Genomic DNA, 21,568 nt, shown 5'->3' on the forward strand with positions numbered 1-21,568 from the left:
TAAAAAACTAAAAAAACTAAAAACTGAAAAAGAAAAAAACTAAAAAAAGGAAAAAAACTGAAAAATAAAGGAGAAAAAGAAAACTAAAAGCCGGGACACAGGGAATATAAATGACGACCGGGACACTCAAAGAGAAACTACAGACTGGGGCACTGGGACACAAATAACGACCGGGAGATATAAATGATGACCGGGACACTCAAAGATAAATTACAGACCGGGACACCGGGACACAAATGACGACCGGGACACAGGGAATATAAATGACGAACGGGACGTTCAAAGAGAAATTACAGACTGGGACACTGTGACACAAATGACGACCGGGATACTGAGAATATAAATGACGACCGGGACACAGGGAATGTTCGATTAGCAATCACCATCAACAAAGCTCAAGGGCAATCATTGGAATAATGAGGTATAAATCTGAATACGGATTGTTTTTCCCGTGGACAATTTTATGTTGCATGCTCAAGAGTCGGTAAACCTCATAATCTATGTATAAGCCCAGACAATGGGACATCGACAACTGTTGTACATTCGCAAGTTTTACGTAGTTAAAAACATATATATATATATATATATCTATAACGAAAAGAGAAATCTTTTCTCTTTTATCTATATTCACAGGTGGGACACAGGGACACAACTACAATGGCGCGTAACTAATATGGCGCGTAACGACTGTTATATATATATATACATACATACAATATATATATTATATATATATATATATATATATATATATATATATATATATATATATATATATATATACATATATATATATATATATATATATATATATATATATATATATATATATATATATATATATATATATATATATATATATATATACTACTAACTACTAATAACTCACTGCAGCACCAAGCCGCCTGAGGCCAACACAGCCACGCACGCTCCTCCTCCAACCTAATCTATTTAAAGCCTCCCTCTTTACACCCTCCCAGGAAGTTCCCATTTCCTTTAAATCTTTATTTATGACATCCTCCCAACCCAGACAAGGACGACCTGCTTTCCGTGTAGCCCTAGACGGTTGGCCAAAAAGGACAATCTTCGGTAATCTGTCATCCTTCATCCGTAGAACGTGGCCTAGCCATCTCAACCTTTCTTTCATTATAGCCCCAGAAAGCGGGATTGAACCACACTTTTGTACAACCTACTGTTTGAAATACGGTCAGTCAGCCGGGTACCCAGAACAATCTGTAGGCAATTTCTCTGGAAAACATCTAGTAAATTTTCATCTGCTTTTCGGAGTGCCCATGCTTCAGAGCCATATTTGACCACTGTCATCACTGTAGCTTCCAATATTCTAATCTTGGTATGTAGACTTATATTACTATTCTTCCAAACTTTTTAAGTGTGAAAAAACACCCTGAGCCTTAGCTATTCTACTTTTAACATCTTCGATGCTCCCACCATCTTTACTAATAATACTACCAAGGTAACTGAAGCTCCCAACCTGATCAATCTTTTTGTTACCTAATTTCACCTGTTCATCTTCACTTATTCCTAGCCTTAGTGACTTAGTCTTCTTAACATTAATTTTCAAGCCTATTTTAGCACCCTGAACTCGTAAAACCTCTAAAAATTCATTCATTTTGCTCACACTTTCATCTAATATGCTTAAATCATTAGCATAATCTAAGTCCAGGAGCGTTCTTCCTCCCCATTTGATTCCATGGTCTCCAATTGCCTTTCCTGTGCTCCTTAAGACGAAGTCCATCAAAATGATCCATATAAAGGGGGATAGAACACAACCCTGCTTAACTCCTGATTTAATACAAAACCAGTTGCTAACCTCATTTCCTACCTTAACCGCAACAGTATTATTCTCGTACATAGCGCAAATCACTTTAATGTATTTTTCTGGTATACCATATAACGATAAGACCTTTGTTAACGCTGTTCTATCAACAGAATCGAAAGCTTGCTCATAATCGATAAAACTAAGGACCAAAGGTGTTTGACAACGAAGGGACTTCTCATTTATTAACCTAAGAGTGAAAACTTGGTCGACACATCCTCTACCTTTTCTAAAACCGCATTGTTCTTCCCTTAAAACTTTGTCTACAGCATGTCTCAGTCTAAAAAGTATCATATTACTCAGTAATTTGCTACCTACAGAGACCAGACTAATGCCTCGATAATTACGACACTCACTCTTGTCACCTTTCTTATACAGTGGTTTAATTAAGGTTTTCCTAAAATCATTGGGTACTTCCCCTTTTTCAAAAATCATGTTCATAATCTTCAGTAGCTTATTCCTAACCTCAGAGCCACCATATTGAAGAAACTCATTAATCATACTGTCAACACCTGGGGCCTTATTATTTTTTAATCCTTTTAGTACTGTCACTAATTCTTCCTCACTAAACAAATCTTCCTTCACATCCAAGGTATCACAAACTTTTTCATTTTCATCTATATCTTTTCCTGCAACTGTATCTCGGTTTAGCACATTCTCAAAATGTTCCACCCATCTTTCTTTAACTTTTTCCTTATCACTAATTGTGGCCCCATTTCTATCTTTAACTGGGACTAGTCCGGATTGGCTTCTCCCTTTCAATTTATTAACATACCAGCATAATATTTTACTATTATGCCGTCTAGCCGCATCTTCCAGATCCTCAGCAATTTTATCCATCGCCTCCACTTCACATCTCCTTAGTTCATATTTTAATGCTTTCTCCACTTTCTTTACATTCCTTTTGTTTTCATACGACCTATCACTCAGATAATTCTTATACAAACCCCTTCTACTCTCTATTAAACCTAAAGTTTTTTCACTAATATTCCTAGTTACAGTCTTAGCACTCTTCCCTAGGACACCATCAGCAACTTCACAAATTGTTTTTCTGAAATTATTCCATCCATCTTCCACGTTGTCAAATTTTAAACCCTCAAGTTTAGTACTCAACTGTTCCTGGAATTTTTTTCTCAAATTTTCATCCTGAAGTCTACCAACATCATAACTTTCCGGGAGGGAGTTACCCTTCCGAAATTTCAGCTTTAAATTAACCTTAGACACTACTAGATGGTGATCTTTACTTTTAAAATCAATAACGGCACTCCTATACACCCTAGTATCTTGTATTGATCCTGCTAGTCTTCTGTTTACAATAACATAATCAATAAGGTTTGCTGTCTTACCATCAGGTGAATACCATGTCAACTTATGGGCCATTTTGTGACCAAGCACTGTATTGGTTATAACTAGGTTGTTATACCTACAAAATTGCAAAAGCCTATAGCCATTATTGTGTTCTTTTCCTACGCCAAATTTACCTAGGCAAGGATACCATCTATCCCTATTTCTACCAACCTGGGAATTATAATCTCCTAGGAAAAACACCATATTTCTACCTGGTACCCTGTCCATTTGCTCCTGTAACTGTAAGTAAAATTCATCTGAGTCACTAGTATCTCCATCAGTTGGTTCAATGGGGGGCATATACTACTATAACTGATACCCTAAACTTTTTAGTCATAAAATGAGCAATTAGTATTCTATTATTAATACCTTCCCAGCCTAAACAAGACTTAGCAGCTTCCTTATTCATCACGAGCCCTACTCCCTGTCTATGTACCCCATCCTTCCTGCCTGAGTAAACAAATTCTATGTCACCTAATTTCATGCTTCCTACCCCTGGGATATGAGTTTCTGAAACTTCTAATAAATCCAGTTCGAACCGTCTGAATTCGTCTGTCAAAATGTCGATACGATATTCATTTTTTAACGTCGTAACATTCCAAGTTCCAATTTTCATGTTCTTTAAATCTTTGAAATTATTTTGGCCTCAAGAAAAGCAGTGATCCCGGATACCAGTGCAGGATGGGGACCAACATATCTTCTCAAGTCTACACCGAAGCGCTTAAGCCGGCTTAGAACCGGACAGCAAGAATTCCCTGGGACCTCCAGTAAGTTGGAGGCTTTGTGCAATCCTGGGCCCATCTTAGTCACAACATGGTTTTCAGCACTTGGCGATGCTCTTCTATCAACAAGAGTCGAAATCCTGCACAGACAGTCCCAAGCCTATTACTTCCAACTCATTATATATTCATGCCTACAAACATTATGCTACTACGGGGATTCGGCCCATAGTAGATAAATTAGCTAGGAAGAGGGTTTTTCAGCCCGAAAACGCCCATCAAAACAAACCAAGCCCAGGAAAATATCCAATAATCAGAATCCCTTACAAGTGCTGTGTTGTTTACTAGGCTATTATTTCCTCGAGGGGCGCCACTCCTCAAGTGGGAAAAATTGACCGCAAGTTTCCCAGTCTTGCAGGTACCCCGAAAGGGTCGAGGCAGCCCTTTACAGAGGCCATTGTCCATAAATCTGGATCTTACGCCCTGCCGCAGTTGTCCTCCTATAGAGGATCCTCCCACGATGGTGTTCTGCCTCACCATGCAATTTAACCCATTACTGGGAGAAGGTTTGTAACTCATCTGACGTGTGAACACGGCAGTGGGTCCTTTTGAGTGTACATTTGAGGGGCCTTCTTCCTCCTCCACCTGTAATTATGACCCCCAGGGGAGGGTTTTCAAGTTTATATTATGGACCCCACTGGGACAAGGTCCTACTTGGTCTAAGCCTCCTATGGAGCAACTCTACCTATCTGTAGGGCATTCCCCTATCTGTTGTCCTCTACCAAAACCTAGCATGATTATCTAATAATTAACTAACTAATGCAACTAATAAATAGTTGCAGTAAATTGCAACTTTACTTTAATTTAGACTATAAAGTAAAGGACAAAAATAACATATACAAGCTCTGTTGTCCTCTGCTAAAACCTAGCATGCAAACTAATAATTAACTAACTATTGCAACTAATTAATAATTGTAATAAAGTACAACTTTCCTTTTAATTTATACCCTAAAATAAAGAAAACACAAAAAAGCTTTATTGTCCTCTACCAAAACCTAGCATGTTAACTAATAAATAGCCCATTTGGCACATTTAGCCTTTGATAGAATCAAAGTTGCCAAATGCCCAAATGTATATTCTAATCCCCTCCCAAATTTATAATGGTGTGCCCCAGGGAACCCTCTTATGCCAAATTTTATTTCTTGCAATGATAAATAACCTTGGTATTAGTTTTTCAGGTACATGGAAATTTTTTGATAATCTAACTGTCTTAGAAACATATTTAAAAAGTTTAGCCCAACGTATTTAAAAAATTTAACCCCCAGTTCAGCCCAAAGTGTAGCCCAATAGATACGCTGGAAAAGATATCAGATGAAACTGAAACAAATGGTACTCAATCCTTTAAACTCAACAATACTTGCCCAGTCCCAGAGCTGGATCTGTTTTTTTGCTGAGGTGGGACGGGGACGGGAGGGACATAGATTTTGCCACCCCCTCCTACACCATTAATACTATAAATATTACAATTTTCGCTTAGAGGGAAAGTTGAAAGTATTTCATGAGAAAAGAATGGTACTGAAATATATGTTATTTATTAAAAGTGCTGGTTTTGTCAACTCATTATTTATTTTGACTACTTCTGAAACATAATATTATTGATTTAAAAAGAACTTAACTCTCTCAAATATAGCCTAAAGCGTAGGCCTAGTAGAACGGTAATGGGTTAGGTTAATTGACTGCAAAGCCTAAAATTAACGAAATAAGTATTTACCTAGTATAATTATCCAACACTTCGTATTAATAAACTGGAAGTGAGGAGTAGCTCGGCCCAATTTGGCCCATTTTACCTATCAAAAGCTACGGGTCTGAAAAAATTTGCCTGATTTTCCGAAAAGGAGATCCCTAAAAATTTAACGAATCTTAATAAAAATAATACCATAAGATTCAGCATATCAAAAATGAGAAACTCTTACTGCAGGGATTTCAATTCCCAATTCGTAAAAATCTAAATTTTTGTATTTTTTTCAGAAGAAAAATCACGGATGCAGGGATTTTCTGCAGGGTTCAAATTATCAGGAGGGGGGGGGGATTTTTGGCTCCGGGATGATTTGAAATGGGTAATGTATGCAAGGGAAAATTTTATGCCTCTTGGAGAGCGTAGGAAATATTTAGGGAGAAATAGATTGAGGGATGGTCCTTATAGTTGCCCTATGTGTGGAGAGATGGCAATGAGTCTTTGCAACATTTATCAGGGGATTGTAGGGAGTTGAGGGATTTGCGCTTGGAAATATTTGGTAAGGAGGTTGGGGGAGAGATTGGATTTCGGAAACTTTGAGAAGTAGGTGTTACTTAACTATAAATAATATTGGAAAGTTCGTCCGGGTAGGTATGAGGTATCGAGATGTTTTCTTAAATAATTAGTTTAATGTCTTTTCAGTCTATGTTTGTTGCTGTATTTTTTTCACTTGTTTTGTGTATGTCACCATGGCCCAAATGGGCTTTTCGTGTGAATAAATCTATCTATCTATCTATAGTCTTACCGAACAGATTTTGTGATATTCGTTGGACGTAAACACATTCTGTATTTTTGGACCTGACGCTTTAACTATCCTATAGCGAAAAACCAAATGTTCCAAGTATTAAAAATTCTTAGTAACGAGTTTAATCAGTTTTTAATCGAGAAAAATTTCTAGAAACAATATTTCTTCAGTAATTAATTCCAACTACCGTGATTTAATGCAGAGTCGTATCCGTAATATTTCCCTAGGGAAATATTGAAATTCCCGAAAGACTGATATGAAAAATAGTTTTTTTCAAGTTTACCAAAAATAAAAAATAGAATTTTTAGAGATTAAATGTTATATTTCCCCGATCTACTTGTGCCATATACCCTTTTACTTGATTATACGGTAGAATCATTATTTTTTGTGTGGTTATAGATGGATACAGATGGACAATAGATGGAGCACAGGTGATATGACAAAAGAGAAAAAAAATTGAGATGGTTCTAGGTCAATTCACCAATTTTCCGGTGTTAATTTTACGAAATCCTTCATAGCAAACAATTGACATAATTCAACACGATGAACTAAATATTTAATTAATTTCCAAAATTACATACCCTATCCGCACAGCAGATCTCTAGTTTTCAGCCTCTATTCTCAGAAATGGAAGAGGTTACACCGCTAAACACGATAAATATTTGCAATTAACTTCCACCCTCCCTCACCTCCAGTTGCAAAAAGGTTAGAAACAGTAGCATTACAGACCTGTAGGTCTACAAGTAAAGCTTGCATTTGTACAGATACAACTCACAGATCAAGCCATATAATAAATTTATCCGCCAAGTGAAACTCGTAAAACGATCTAATATACCAACCCCCCCCCAAAAAAAAAAAAAAAAACACGAAAAAACCACAAACCTTAGAAAGATCAACAGCCACTTCCCTATACTTTCTCTTGTACCTCCCAATTTCTCCTTTAAGTTGGAGATTATGATTCTGGAGTGAAGTTATTAAATGGCGCATCTCTCGGTTAATAGGTCCCGTCTGCTCATTGGCTGCCAATTGCTGCTCAAACTCAATACGAAGCATTTCATACTCCTTACGAACTTGGGCGAGCATATCTTCTAACGTTATGACCTCTGTTCTTAACTGCTTCTGTCGAATAAGTTCTTCCGCCTTGTGGAAGAAAATATGATATATCAAAGTAAAAAACATCAACCAAAAAAGAACCTTTATTGTTCAAACGCTTTACCGCCATTCCATGAAGTGCTCATTACCAGATGGCAATGGTTTTCATGGTAAAGAGGTCGTACAGTTATGACCTTTCTTCATGGCTGCCCTTGAGGAAGAAGTTCACAGGCCTTGTAGGAAAAAGTAAGTTATATCAAAATGGAAAGGAACTAGGGTTAAATACAGGAAAAAACCTTTGCCATTTCAAGCTCAAAAGGTATATCTCCTTTTAGAATAAGGTCTAAAGTAGAAAAAAAATAACTATGCCAGTAGCATAATTTATGTGACATTTCATTGACATGCCAAGGAAATAAAAACGGTATGTGTTTTTGGGTGTATTGTAGGTCACTTCATTGAAATGCTCATTACCACAGGGTATTGGCTAGTATGGTAACAAGGTCATAGATTTAAAACCTTTGTTCGTGGCTGTCTCTGAGTAAGAAGTCCTTTGGCCTAGTGGAAGAAGAGACGTCATATCGAAAGTGGAAAGGAACCAAGGACCAATAAAGAAAAACTTTGCCGTCCAAAGCTCAAAAGATTTGTCTCCTTTTAGAGCAAGATTTAAAGTTATGAGAAAAAAAAAAAAAAAAAAAAACGAATTGCGTTCTTTTGGTATTTCGTGGGAATTTTCGTTGACATGCCAAGAAAAAAAACAACAAATTATATTATTATTGTTATGCATATATCTCCTCTCAGATCAAGATCTAAATTTAGGTAATAATAATAATAATAAAAAAACAGAACTACGTTGTTTAGGCAATTTGTGAGAGATTTCGTTGACATACCACGAAGATAAAAACGAACTTTGTTTTATGGCTATATTGTAGGCCGTTTCATCGAAATGTTCATTAACAGAAGGCAATGGTTAGCATGGTAAAAAGGCCACAGGGTTACAACCTTTGTTCGTGGCTGTCTCTGAAGAAGTTCTTCAGCCTAGTAGAAGAAAAGGTGTCATATCAAAAATGAAAAGGAACCAAGGACCTTTGCCATCCCAAGCTCAAAAATATTTATCTCCTTTTAGAACAAGGTCTGGGGCTACGGAAAGAAAAACAATAAAAAACAGAATTACGCTGTTTGGGTACTTTGTGGGAAGTTTCATTGACATGTAAAGAAAAAAAGAACTATATTGTTAGGGTATATTGAAGGTTGTTTCATTATATAATGATTGTCGTGGAGTGAGGTGGGAGCCGTACTGCGTGTTAGTGAAGAATCTTTTATGTTTATGGGTCTCAACGTGAGTTTTGTCACAGAGCAGTGTACTTTAAGTTTAGTTATTTCCTTTTTTTTTTAATTAAACCCGATTGAACCTTGAAACCTTGAACCTTGAAAAACAAAGTGCATGGTTAACATGGTGAGAAGGTCACAAAGTTACGACCTTTGTTCGTGGCGGTCTCTGAAGAAGTTTTTGGCCTAGTTGAAGAAAACACGGCATATCAAAAATGAAAAGGAACCAAGGTTAAATATAAGAAAGTCTCTACCCTCCCAAGCTCAAAAGGTATATCTCATTTTACAATAAGGTTTAAAGGTACATAACAAAAGCAAGAGCTAAGAGCTCATATGGCACTTGTGACGAGGTCGGAAGAGCCAAGAGCTCACATGATATGAGCTCTAGCAAAATTCTAAGAATCAATAGATTGATTTAAAGGGAAAATCAGAGGCTTAATACCGGTCGGGATTTAAATTATAAGCTCTGAGACACGAGGTCCTTCTAAATATAACAATTCATTAAGATCTGATCATCCGTTCGTAAGTCACAAATACGTCATTTTTTCTAATTTTCCCGAATTACTTCCCCCCCCCAACTCCACCAAAGAGAGCAGATCCGGTCCGGTTATGTCAATCACGTATTTTGGACTTACGCTTATTCTTCCCACCAAGTTTCATCCTGATCTCTCCGCTTTAAGCGTTTTCCAAGATTTCCACCCCCCCTTCAATGACACTGGATCCAGTCGCAATTTAAAATAAGAGAAATGAGTTACGAGATCCTGCTAAATGTGAAATTTCATTAAGATCCGATCACTCCTTCGTAAGTTAAAAATACCTCGTTTTTTCTAATTTTTCAGAAATATACCCCCAACTCCCCCAAAGAGAGCGGATCCGTTCCGGTTATGTCAATCACGTATCTAGGAATTGTGCTTATTTTTCTCACCAAGTTTCATCCCGATCCCTTCACTCTAAGCGTTTTCCAAGATTTTAGGTTCCCCCCTCCAACTCCCCCAATGTCACTGGATCCGGTCTGGATTTGAAATTAAAACTCTAAGACACGATATCCTTCTAAATATAAAATATCATTAAGATCTGATCACCCGTTCATAAGTTAAAAATACTCCATTTTTTTAGTTTTTCCGAATTAACCGTCCCCTCCCCCCACTCCCCCGCAAATGGTCGTATCGAAGAAACGACTATTTCTAATTTGATATGGTCTGGTTTCTGATACACCTGCCAAATTTCATCGTCCTAGCTTATCTGGAAGTGCCTAAACTAGCAAAACCGGGACAGACAGACCGACAGACCTACGGAATTTGCGATCGCTATGTGTCACTTGGTAAATACCAAGTGCCATAAAAACTTAACTGCGTTGTTTGGGTATTTTGTAGGTTGTTTCATTGATTTACCAAGAAAAAAAAACCTATATTATTTGGGTATTTTATGGGCCTTTTCACTGACATGCCCATTACCAGAGGACAATGGTTAGCATGGTGAAGAGGTCGTAGAGGACCTTCCTTCTTAGCTGCTTCTGCTGACATGTTCTTTGAGCTTGTTCATGAAAACAGCTTACACCAAGAACGGAACAGAACCAAAATCAAACACAAAAGAACCGTCCCAAGGCGCATGTTTCATAAGTTGAACACGTGCTAATCTTAAAATTAAAGCAAATGAAGATGACTATCTAATCATCGCATATTATTCTCCTCCTTTCTTTAAGATTAATTAAAAAATAACTTTCCGAAAAAGAAGTTTTTTCAAGAAAAGTAAAGGCTATTTTAAACTTAAGATCAGCAGATACAAATACCTGTTAAACTAACAAGAGCTAAGAGCTCATATGGCACTTGTGACGAGGCAAGAAGAGCTAAGTGCCAAGAGATCATATGGTATGAGCTCTAGCAAAATTCTATGAATCAATAGATTGATTTAAAAGGGAAATAAGAGGCTTAATGCCGGTCAGGATTTAAAATAAGAGCTCTGAGTCACGATGTCCTTCTAAATATCAAAATTCACTAAGATCCGATCACCCACTCGTATGTTATAAATACCTAATTTTTTCTAATTTTTCCTCTCCCTTTAGCCCCCTAGATGGTCGAATCTTGGAAAACGACTTTATCAAGTCAATTTGTGCAGCTCCCTGACACACCCACCAATTTTCATCGTCCTAGCACGTCCAGAAGCACCAAACTCGCCAAATCAATGAACCCCTCCCCCCAACTCCCCCAAAGAGAGCGAATCCAGTACGATTCTGCCAATCACGTATCAAGGGCATTTGTTTATTCTATCCACCAAGCTTCATCCCGATTCCTCCACTCCAAGTGTTTTCCAATATTTCCCCCTCCAACTCCCCCCAGTGTCAAAAGATCTGGTCAGGATTTGAAATAAGAACTCTGAGACATGAATTCCTTCTAAATATCAAATTTCATTAAGATCCGATTACCTATTCGTAAAATAAAAATATCCCAATTTTTCACATTTTCCAAGAATTCCGGTTTCCCCCTCCAACTCCCCCCCACTGTATTGGTTATAACTCCAGCACTGTATTGGTTATAACTAGGTTGTTATACCTACAAAATTGCAAAAGCCTATAGCCATTATTGTGTTCTTTTCCTACGCCAAATTTACCTAGGCAAGGATACCATCTATCCCTATTTCTACCAACCTGGGAATTATAATCTCCTAGGAAAAACACCATATTTCTACTTGGTACCCTGTCCATTTGCTCCTGTAACTGTAAGTAAAATTCATCTGAGTCACTAGTATCTCCATCAGTTGGTTCAATGGGGGGCATATACTACTATAACTGATACCCTAAACTTTTTAGTCATAAAATGAGCAATTAGTATTCTATTATTAATACCTTCCCAGCCTAAACAAGACTTAGCAGCTTCCTTATTCATCACGAGCCCTACTCCCTGTCTATGTACCCCATCCTTCCTGCCTGAGTAAACAAATTCTATGTCACCTAATTTCATGCTTCCTACCCCTGGGATATGAGTTTCTGAAACTTCTAATAAATCCAGTTCGAACCGTCTGAATTCGTCTGTCAAAATGTCGATACGATATTCATTTTTTAACGTCGTAACATTCCAAGTTCCAATTTTCATGTTCTTTAAATCTTTGAAATTATTTTGGCCTCAAGAAAAGCAGTGATCCCGGATACCAGTGCAGGATGGGGACCAACATATCTTCTCAAGTCTACACCGAAGCGCTTAAGCCGGCTTAGAACCGGACAGCAAGAAGTCCTTGGGACCTCCAGTAAGTTGGAGGCTTTGTGCAATCCTGGGCCCATCTTGGTCACAACATGGTTTTCAGCACTTGGCGATGCTCTTCTATCAACAAGAGGCGAAATCCTGCACAGACAGTCCCAAGCCTATTACCTCTGACTCATTATATATTCATGCCTACAAATATTATGCTACTACGGGGAGGCAGCCCATTGTAGATAAATTAGCTAGGAAGAGGTTTTTCAGCCCGAAAACGCCCATCAAAACAAACCAAGACCAGAAAATTATCCAATAATCAGAATCCCGTACGAGTGCTGTGTTGTTTACTAGGCTATAATTTCCTCGAGGGGCGCCACTCCTCAAGTGGGAAAAATTGACCGCAAGTTTCCCAGTCTTGCAGGTACCCCGAAAGGGTCGAGGCAGCCCTTTACAGAGGCAGTTGTCCATAAATCTGGATCTTACGCCCTTCGGCAGTTGTCCTCCTATGGAAGATCCTCCCACGATGCTGTTCTGCTTCACCATGCAATTTAACCCATTACTGGGAGAAGGTTTGTAACTGCTGGTACTGCAAAAGTAGACCTAAGTAGCCAATTAAGCCTGTGTGAAACATCTCACAAGCCAAAACCCTATAGAGAACACCTTTGAGAATTGAAATGAATAAGAAAACTTATTAGAATCTCTGCTAATACAGCCAAAGTAGACCTAAGTAGCCAATTTAGCCTGTTTGAAACATCTCACAAGCCAAAACCCTATAGAAAATACCTTTGAGAATTTAAATGAATATATATATATATATATATATATATATATATATATATATATATATATATAGATATATATATATATATATATACATGTATATATATATATATATATATATATATATATATATATATATATATATATATATATATATATATATATATATATACATATAATAGCTGTTGGGGTGGCGCTTCGCGCCACCCCAACACCTAGTTGGTGGGGCGCTTCACGCCCCCCCAAGCCCCCCCGCGCGCGTAAGTCGTTACGCGCCATATTAGTTATGCGCCATTGTAGTTGTGTCCCTGTGTCCCACCTGTGAATATAGATAGATTTATATATGTGTTTCAAACTACGCAAAAATTGCGAATAAACAACATTCTTGGCTTTCCCATTGTCTGTGCATATGCAAAGCCGTATGTACTAATAATGACGTCATATACAAACGCTCTTTTTACAAACAAACAAACATGCATCCACATAACTCGCTTTTATATAGATAGATACAATACAAATTAACTGCGTAAAACTTGCGAATAAACAACATTCTTCGCTGTCCAATTGTCGCTGCATATAAAAACATTGTCAGGTTTACCGACCCTCGAACATGCAACGTACAATTGTCCATGGGAAAAACAATCAGGATTAAGATCTATACCACATTTTTCTAATGATTGACCTTGAGCTTTGTTAATGGTGATTGCAAATACTAATCGAATTGGGAATTGCAATCTTTTAAATTGAAAAAGCAGATCCGTTGGAATCAAGGGAATGCGAGGAATAAGAACAGCCTCACCCTCATAAGGCCCTGTCAAGATTGTGGCCTCTATTAGGTTTTCCATTGTTTTTTTTTACGGCAAGTCGCGTGCCGTTGCAAAGCTTTGGTGGGTTGATATTTCTTAAAAGTATTATTGGTACGCCTATTTTTAGTTGTAGCACGTGTGGTGGAAACCCTGAAGGATCTATGGAATTTAAAAATTCAGATGGATAATTAACCGCTTCATTTGGTTCCAAAACTGTGTCGACTGACTTGTAAAGGACTGCCTGGTCTCGAATCTTGTTCAAAACAATATTGTTGATTTCGTGGACGTCTATATTTTTGGGTGCGAGAATCGCTCTTTCACTTAGCCATTTATTATTTTTATAATTTTTTAGAATATTCGGAAATACTTTTTCAATCAATTCATTTTTGGACGTCACTAAATTACAGAAATCAGCAAGTAGTTGTATACGTCCTGAAATTGAGTCTACTGTTTGACCAGAGTCATCGTTGTGCAATCGGACACGCATATTTGTAGTTAATTTTAATATTTTTACGTGTGCCTATAAATTAGAATTTTTTAGGCAAGCATTCATTTCGTCTGCAGGAGTTAAACAACGTAAAAATTGCGAATATACAACATTCTTGGCTTTCCCATTGTCTCTGCATATACAAAGCCGTATGTACTAATAATGACATCATATGCAAACGCTCTTTTTACAAACAAACAAACATGCATACATACAACTCGTTTTTATATAGATAGATAGATAGATAGATAGATAAAATACAAATTAACTGCGTAAAACTTGCGAATATACAACATTCTTCGCTGTCCAATTGTCGCTGCATATAAATAGATTGTCAGGTTTACCGACCCTCGAACATGCAACGTACAATTGTCAATGGGAAAAACAATCAGTATTAAGATCTATACCACATTTTTCTAATGATTGACCTTGAGCTTTGTTAATGGTGATTGCAAATGCTAATCGAATTGGGAATTGCAATCTTTTAAATTGAAAAGGCAGATCCGTTGGAATCTTGGGAATGCGAGGAATAAGAACAGCCTCACCCTCAAAAGGCCCTGTCAAGATTGTGGCCTCTATTAGGTTTTCCATTGTTTTTTTTTTACGCCAGGTCGAGTGCCATAGCAAAGCTTTGGTGGGGTTTATATTTCTTAAAAGTATTATTGGTAGGCCTATTTTTAGTTGTAGCACGTGTGGTGGAAACCCTGAGAATAATATCTCGAGGTAAAAACTGATCACCGACCATAACGATGGCCACTTCGTCGATAGTTGGAGCATTGTATCTACGCACATGTTGGCCAGGAGGCGTTTTGTCAGCGGAAATAACAATTTTATGCGTATAAGTAGGCATCAAATCGATGGCTGTTTTGAACAGACGCACTAAATTATTATTTTCGTGGAAAAGATGTTGTAATTGGGAAACGATTGTCCTTTCAATGTTGGGAGAAATTTCGCAACGTGCATTCAATTCAGAATTTCTATCACTGATGAAGTACAATTGTAAAAATTTATGATTCTCGCCTGAGAATGGTAGAAGAGACCCTGCTCTATGATAAATTTGCCCTTTTACTTTGAAAGTAGACATAAATTGATCTGGATTTTCATTTTGGGCTCCAAACGACGTCATTTGGAAACATGAGTTGTATTTTCTGATTCATTTATATTCCTTATGTCCCGGTGTCCCGGTCGTCATTTATATCCCCCTGTTTTATATCCCGCTTATTTTTCAGTTTTTTCCTTTTTTTAGTTTTTTTTTTACTTTTTTAGTTCTTTTAGGTTTTACGTTTTTTAATTTTTTTAGTTTTTTAGATGAATTTTTTTTTTAGTTTTTTACCTTTTTTTCTTTTTAGTTTTTATTGGTTTTTACCATTTTTTTAGCTTTTTATCTTTTTTATTTTTTTTTATTTTTATTTTTAATTTTATTAGTATTCTTTTTCTCTTCTATTTTTCATTTTTTCTTTTTTTTTTTAGTTTTTTTTTAGTTTTTAGTTTTTTAAGTTTTTTCCTTTTTTTTTAGTTTCTTTAGTTTTTTTAGTTTTTCGGCTTTTTTATTTTTTTATTAGTTTTTAGTTTTTTTTGTAGTTTTTGCCTTTTTTTAGTTTTTTCAGTTTTTTTTTTAGTTTTTAGTTTTTTACCTTTTTTAGCCTAACCAGGATTTGAACCTGGGACCTTCATTCTCCGTTCTGACACCCTCTCTCACCGAGTGACTACTCCAGCATGTTCATTTTGGTGTTTTAAATGGTATATTATTAACCAAATTAATGTGTTTTACAATATACTAAGCATCGTCATAACAAAAAATGACGGCAACTAATTTCATGACGTCAGCCGAAACATGACGTCACCTGATCCACAGATCCACAGACCCACAGACAGAGAGACAACTTATTTTTATATATATAGATATAGATATATATATATATATATATATATATATATATATATATATATATATATATATATATATATATATATATATATATATATATATATATATATATATATATATATATATATATATATATATATATATATATATATATATATATACTAGCTGTTGGGGTGGCACTTCGCACCACCTCAACACCTAGTTGGTGGGGGCGTTTCGCGCCTCCCAAGCCCCCCCGCGCGCGTAAGTCGCTACGCGCCATATTAGTTACGCGCCATTGTAGTTGTGTCCCTATGTCCCACCTGTGAATATAGATAGATATATATATATGCTAGCTGTTGGGGTGGCGCTTCGCGCCACCCCAACACCTAGTTGGTGGGGCGCTTCGCGCCCCCCCAAGCCCCCCCGCGCGAAAGTCGTTACGCGCCATATTAGTTATGCGCCATTGTAGTTGTGTCCCTGTGTCCCACCTGTGAATATAGAAAGATTTATATATGTGTTTCAAACTACGTAAAAATTGCGAATAAACAACATTCTTGGCTTTCCCATTGTCTGTGCATATACAAAGCCGTATGTACTAATAATGACGTCACATGCAAACGCTCTTTTTACAAACAAACAAACATGCATCCACACAACTCGTTTTTATATAGATAGATAGATAGATAGATACAATACAAATTAACTGCGTAAAACTTGCGAATATACAACATTCTTCGCTGTCCAATTGTCGCTGCATATAAATACATTGTCAGGTTTACCCTCGAATATGCAACGTACAATTGTCCATGGGAAAAACAATCAGTATTAAGATCTATACCACATTTTTCTAATGATTGACCTTTAGCTTTGTTAATGGTGATTGCAAATACTAATCGAATTGGGAATTGCAATCTTTTAAATTGAAAAAGCAGATCCGTTGGAATCATGGGAATGCGAGGAATAAGAACAGCCTCACCCTCATAAGGCCCTGTCAAGATTGTGGCCTCTATTAGGTTTTCCATTGTTTTTTTTACGGCAAGTCGCGTGCCATTGCAAAGCTTTGGTGGGTTAATATTTCTTAAAAGTATTATTGGTACGCCTATTTTTAGTTGTAGCACGTGTGGTGGAAACCCTGAAGGATCTATGGAATTTAAAAATTCAGATGGATAATTAACCGCTTCATTTGGTTCCAAAACTGTGTCGACTGACTTGTAAAGGACTGCCTGGTCTCGAATCCTGGTCAAAACAATATTGTTGATTTCGTGGACGTCTATATTTTTGGGTGCGAGAATCGCTCTTTCACTTAGCCATTTATTATTTTTATAATTTTTTAGAATATTCGGAAATACTTTTTCAATCAATTCATTTTTGGACGTCACTAAATTACAGAAATCAGCAGGTAGTTGTATACGTCCTGAAATTGAGTCTACTGTTTGACCAGAGTCATCGTTTTGCAATCGGACACGCATATTTGTAGTTAATTTTAATATTTTTACGTGTGCCCATAAATTAGAATTTTTTTAGGCAAGCATTCATTTCGTCTGCAGGAGTTAAACTACGTAAAAATTGCGAATATACAACATTTTTGGCTTTCCCATTGTCTCTGCATATAGAAAGCCGTATGTACTAATAATGACATCATATGCAAACGCTCTTTTTACAAACAAACAAACATGCATACACACAACTCGTTTTTATATAGATAGATAGATAGATAGATACAATACAAATTAATTGCGTAAAACTTGCGAATATACAACATTCTTCGCTGTCCAATTGTCGCTGCATATAAATAGATTGTCAGGTTTACCGACCCTCGAACATGCAACGTACAATTGTCCATGGGAGAAACAATCAGTATTAAGATCTATACCACATTTTTCTAATGATTGACCTTGAGCTTTGTTAATGGTGATTGCAAATGCTAATCGAATTGGGAATTGCAATCTTTTAAATTGAAAAGGCAGATCCGTTGGAATCATGGGAATGCGAGGAATAAGAACAGCCTCACCCTCAAAAGGCCCTGTCAAGATTGTGGCCTCTATTAGGTTTTCCATTGTTTTTTTTTTACGGCAAGTCGAGTGCCATTGCAAAGCTTTGGTGGGTTTATATTTCTTAAAAGTATTATTGGTACGCCTATTTTTAGTTGTAGCACGTGTGGTGGAAACCCTGAAAGATCTATGGAATTTAAAAATTCAGATGGATAATTAACCGCTTCATTTGGTTCCAAAACTGTGTCGACTGACTTGTAAAGGACTGCCTGGTCTCGAATCTTGGTCAAAACAATATTGTTGATTTCGTGGACGTCTATATTTTTGGGTGCGAGAATCGCTCTTTCACTTGGCCATTTATTATTTTTATAATTTTTTAGAACATTCAGAAATACTTTTTCAATCAATTCATTTTTGGACGTCACTAAATTACAGAAATCAGCAGGTAGTTGTATACGTCCTGAAATTGAGTCTACTGGGAGCTTTCCGTTTCCAATTGTCAGCAATTGATCTGAAAATGTTTGACCAGAGTCATCGTTTTGCAATCGGACACGCATATTTGTAGTTAATTTTAATATTTTTACGTGTGCCCATACATTAGAATTTTTCAGGCAAGCATTCATTCGTCTTCAATGGCTCTGGTGGTGCAGCCAATAGAGGAAGTTTAACTTTTCCTGAGGCGCAACACCTTCCCATTGTTTCACCATTGAATTTCAAGGCCTTGCAATAGGGACAAATTTTAAACATTGTCCCGATTTGAACACATCTACTCAAGCTATAATCATCGACTGGGTTGTACCTGAATGCCAGGCGATAACTTTCAGGTTGCTCTGAGTCCTCGGCACGCATTCTTTTCTTACTTTCTCTATCAGCAGCAAGCCTGATTTCTTGCTGTTCTTGTGATTCCTCGGCACGCTTTCTTTTCTTACTTTCTCTATCAGCAGCAAGCCTGATTTCTTGCTGTTCTTGTAATTCCTCGGCACGCCTTCTTTTTTCACTTTCTCTTTTAGCAGCAAGTCTGCTTCCGCGTTGCTCTGGTAGTTCCTCGGCACGCTTTCTGTTCTTTTTTTCTCTATCAGCCTCAAGCCTGTTTCCTTGCTGTTATTTTGATTCCTCGGCACGCTTTCTGTTCTTTCTTTCTCTATCAGCCTCAAGCCTGTTTCCTTGCTGTTCTTTTGATTCCTCGGCACGCTTTCTGTTCTTTCTTTCTCTATCAGCCTCAAGCCTGTTTCCTTGCTGTTCTTTTGATTCCTCGGCACGCTTTCTTTTCTGACTTTCTCTATCAGCAGCAAGTTTTTGGCATAGACTCTTTGAGCATCTTCATCGGCTTTTGCCATGGTAAGTTCATCAGTCATTGTAAACTTAAACATTAATAGATTTCTACGTGAACATATGTCTTAAATATCTTGAATGACGTCACCGTCAAAGCAAAAATGACGACAATTAATTTCATGACGTCAGTCAACACAGAAACATGACGTCACCTGATCCACAGACAGACACACAGACAGACACCTTATTTTTATATATATAGATATATATATATACATATACTAGCTGTTGGTGGGCGCTTCGCGCCCCCCCAAGCCCCCCCCACGCATAAGTCGTTACGCGCCATATTAGTTACGCGCCATTGTAGTTGTGTCCCTGTGTCCCACCTGTGAATATAGATAGATTTATATATGTGTTTCAAACTACGTAAAAATTGCGAATATACAACATTCTTGGCTTTCCCATTGTCTGTCCATATACAAAGCCGTATGTACTAATAATGACGTCATATCCAAACGCTCTTTTTACAAACAAACAAACATGCATACACACAACTCGTTTTTATATAGATAGATAGATAGATAGATACAATACAAATTAACTACGTAAAACTTGTGAATATACAACAGTCTTCGCTGTCCCATTGTCTGTGCGTATAAATAGATTGTCAGGTTTACCGACACTCAAAGATGCAACATACAATTGTACATTGGTAAAGCAATCTGTATTAAGATCTATACCGCATTTTTCTAGTGATTGCCCTTGAGCTTTGTTGATGGTGGTTGCAAATGCTAATCGAATTGGGAATTGCAATCTTTTAAATTGAAAAAGCAGATCCGTTGGAATCATGGGAATGCGAGGAATAAGAACAGCCTCACCCTCATAAGGCCCTGTCAAGATTGTGGCCTCTATTAGGTTTTCCATTGTTTTTTTTTACGGCAAGTCGCGTGCCATTGCAAAGCTTTGGTTGGTTGATATTTCTTAAAAGTATTATTGGTACGCCTATTTTTAGTTGTAGCACGTGTGGTGGAAACCCTGAAGGATCTATGCAATTTAAAAATTCAGATGGATAATTAACCGCTTCAATTGGTTCCAAAATACAAATTAACTGCGTAAAACTTGCGAATATACAACATTCTTCGCTGTCCAATTGTCGCTGCATATAAATAGATTGTCAGGTTTACCGACCCTCGAACATGCAACGTACAATTGTCCATGGGAAAAACAATCAGTATTAAGATCTATACCACATTTTTATAATGATTGACCTTGAGCTTTGTTAATGGTGATTGCCAATTCTAATCGAATTGGGAATTGCAATCTTTTAAATTGAAAAGGCAGATCCGTTGGAATCATGGGAATTTGAGGAATAAGAACAGCCTCACCCTCAAAAGGCCCTGTCAAGATTGTGGCCTCTATTAGGTTTTCCATTGTTTTTTTTACGGCAAGTCGAGTGCCATTGCAAAGCTTTGGTGGGTTTATATTTCTTAAAAGTATTATTGGTACGCCTATTTTAAGTTGTAGCACGTGTGGTGGAAACCCTGAAAGATCTATGGAATTTAAAAATTCAGATGGATAATTAACCGCTTCATTTGGTTCCAAAACTGTGTCGACTGACTTGTAAAGGACTGCCTGGTTTCGAATCTTGGTCAAAACAATATTGTTGATTTCGTGGACGTCTATATTCTTGGGTGCGAGAATCGCTCTTTCACTTAGCCATTTATTATTTTTATAATTTTTTAGAATATTCGGAAATACTTTTTCAATCAATTCATTTTTGGACGTCACTAAATTACAGAAATCAGCAGGTAGTTGTATACGTCCTGAAATTGAGTCTACTGGGAGCTTTCCGTTTCCCATTGCCAGCAATTGATCTGAAAATGTTTGACCATAGTCATCGTTTTGCAATCGGACACGCATATTTGTAGTTAATTTTAATGTTTTTACGTGTGCCCATAAATTAGAATTTTTCAGGCAAGCATTCATTTCGTCTGCAGGAGTTGATCCAGGTATTATAGGTAATGTTTGCCTGAAATCTCCCGCAAGCAATATTAATGTGCTGCCAAAGGGTTTCGACTTCCCTCGCAAATCTTTCAAGCATTGATCCAGAGCCTCAAGCGATTTTTTGTGTGCCATTGTGCACTCATCCCAAATAATAAGTTTGCATTGCTGCAATACTTTACCCATCCCAGATTATTTGGAAATATTGCACGTGGGAGTTTCTGTAGAATGCAAGTTCAGAGGCAATTTCAAAGCGGAATGAGCAGTTCTTCCACCAGGCAGCAATGTTGCGGCTATTCCGGACGACGCAAT

This window comes from Artemia franciscana, unplaced genomic scaffold, assembly GCF_032884065.1.
Source record: "Artemia franciscana unplaced genomic scaffold, ASM3288406v1 Scaffold_2034, whole genome shotgun sequence".
NCBI lineage: Eukaryota > Metazoa > Arthropoda > Branchiopoda > Anostraca > Artemiidae > Artemia > Artemia franciscana.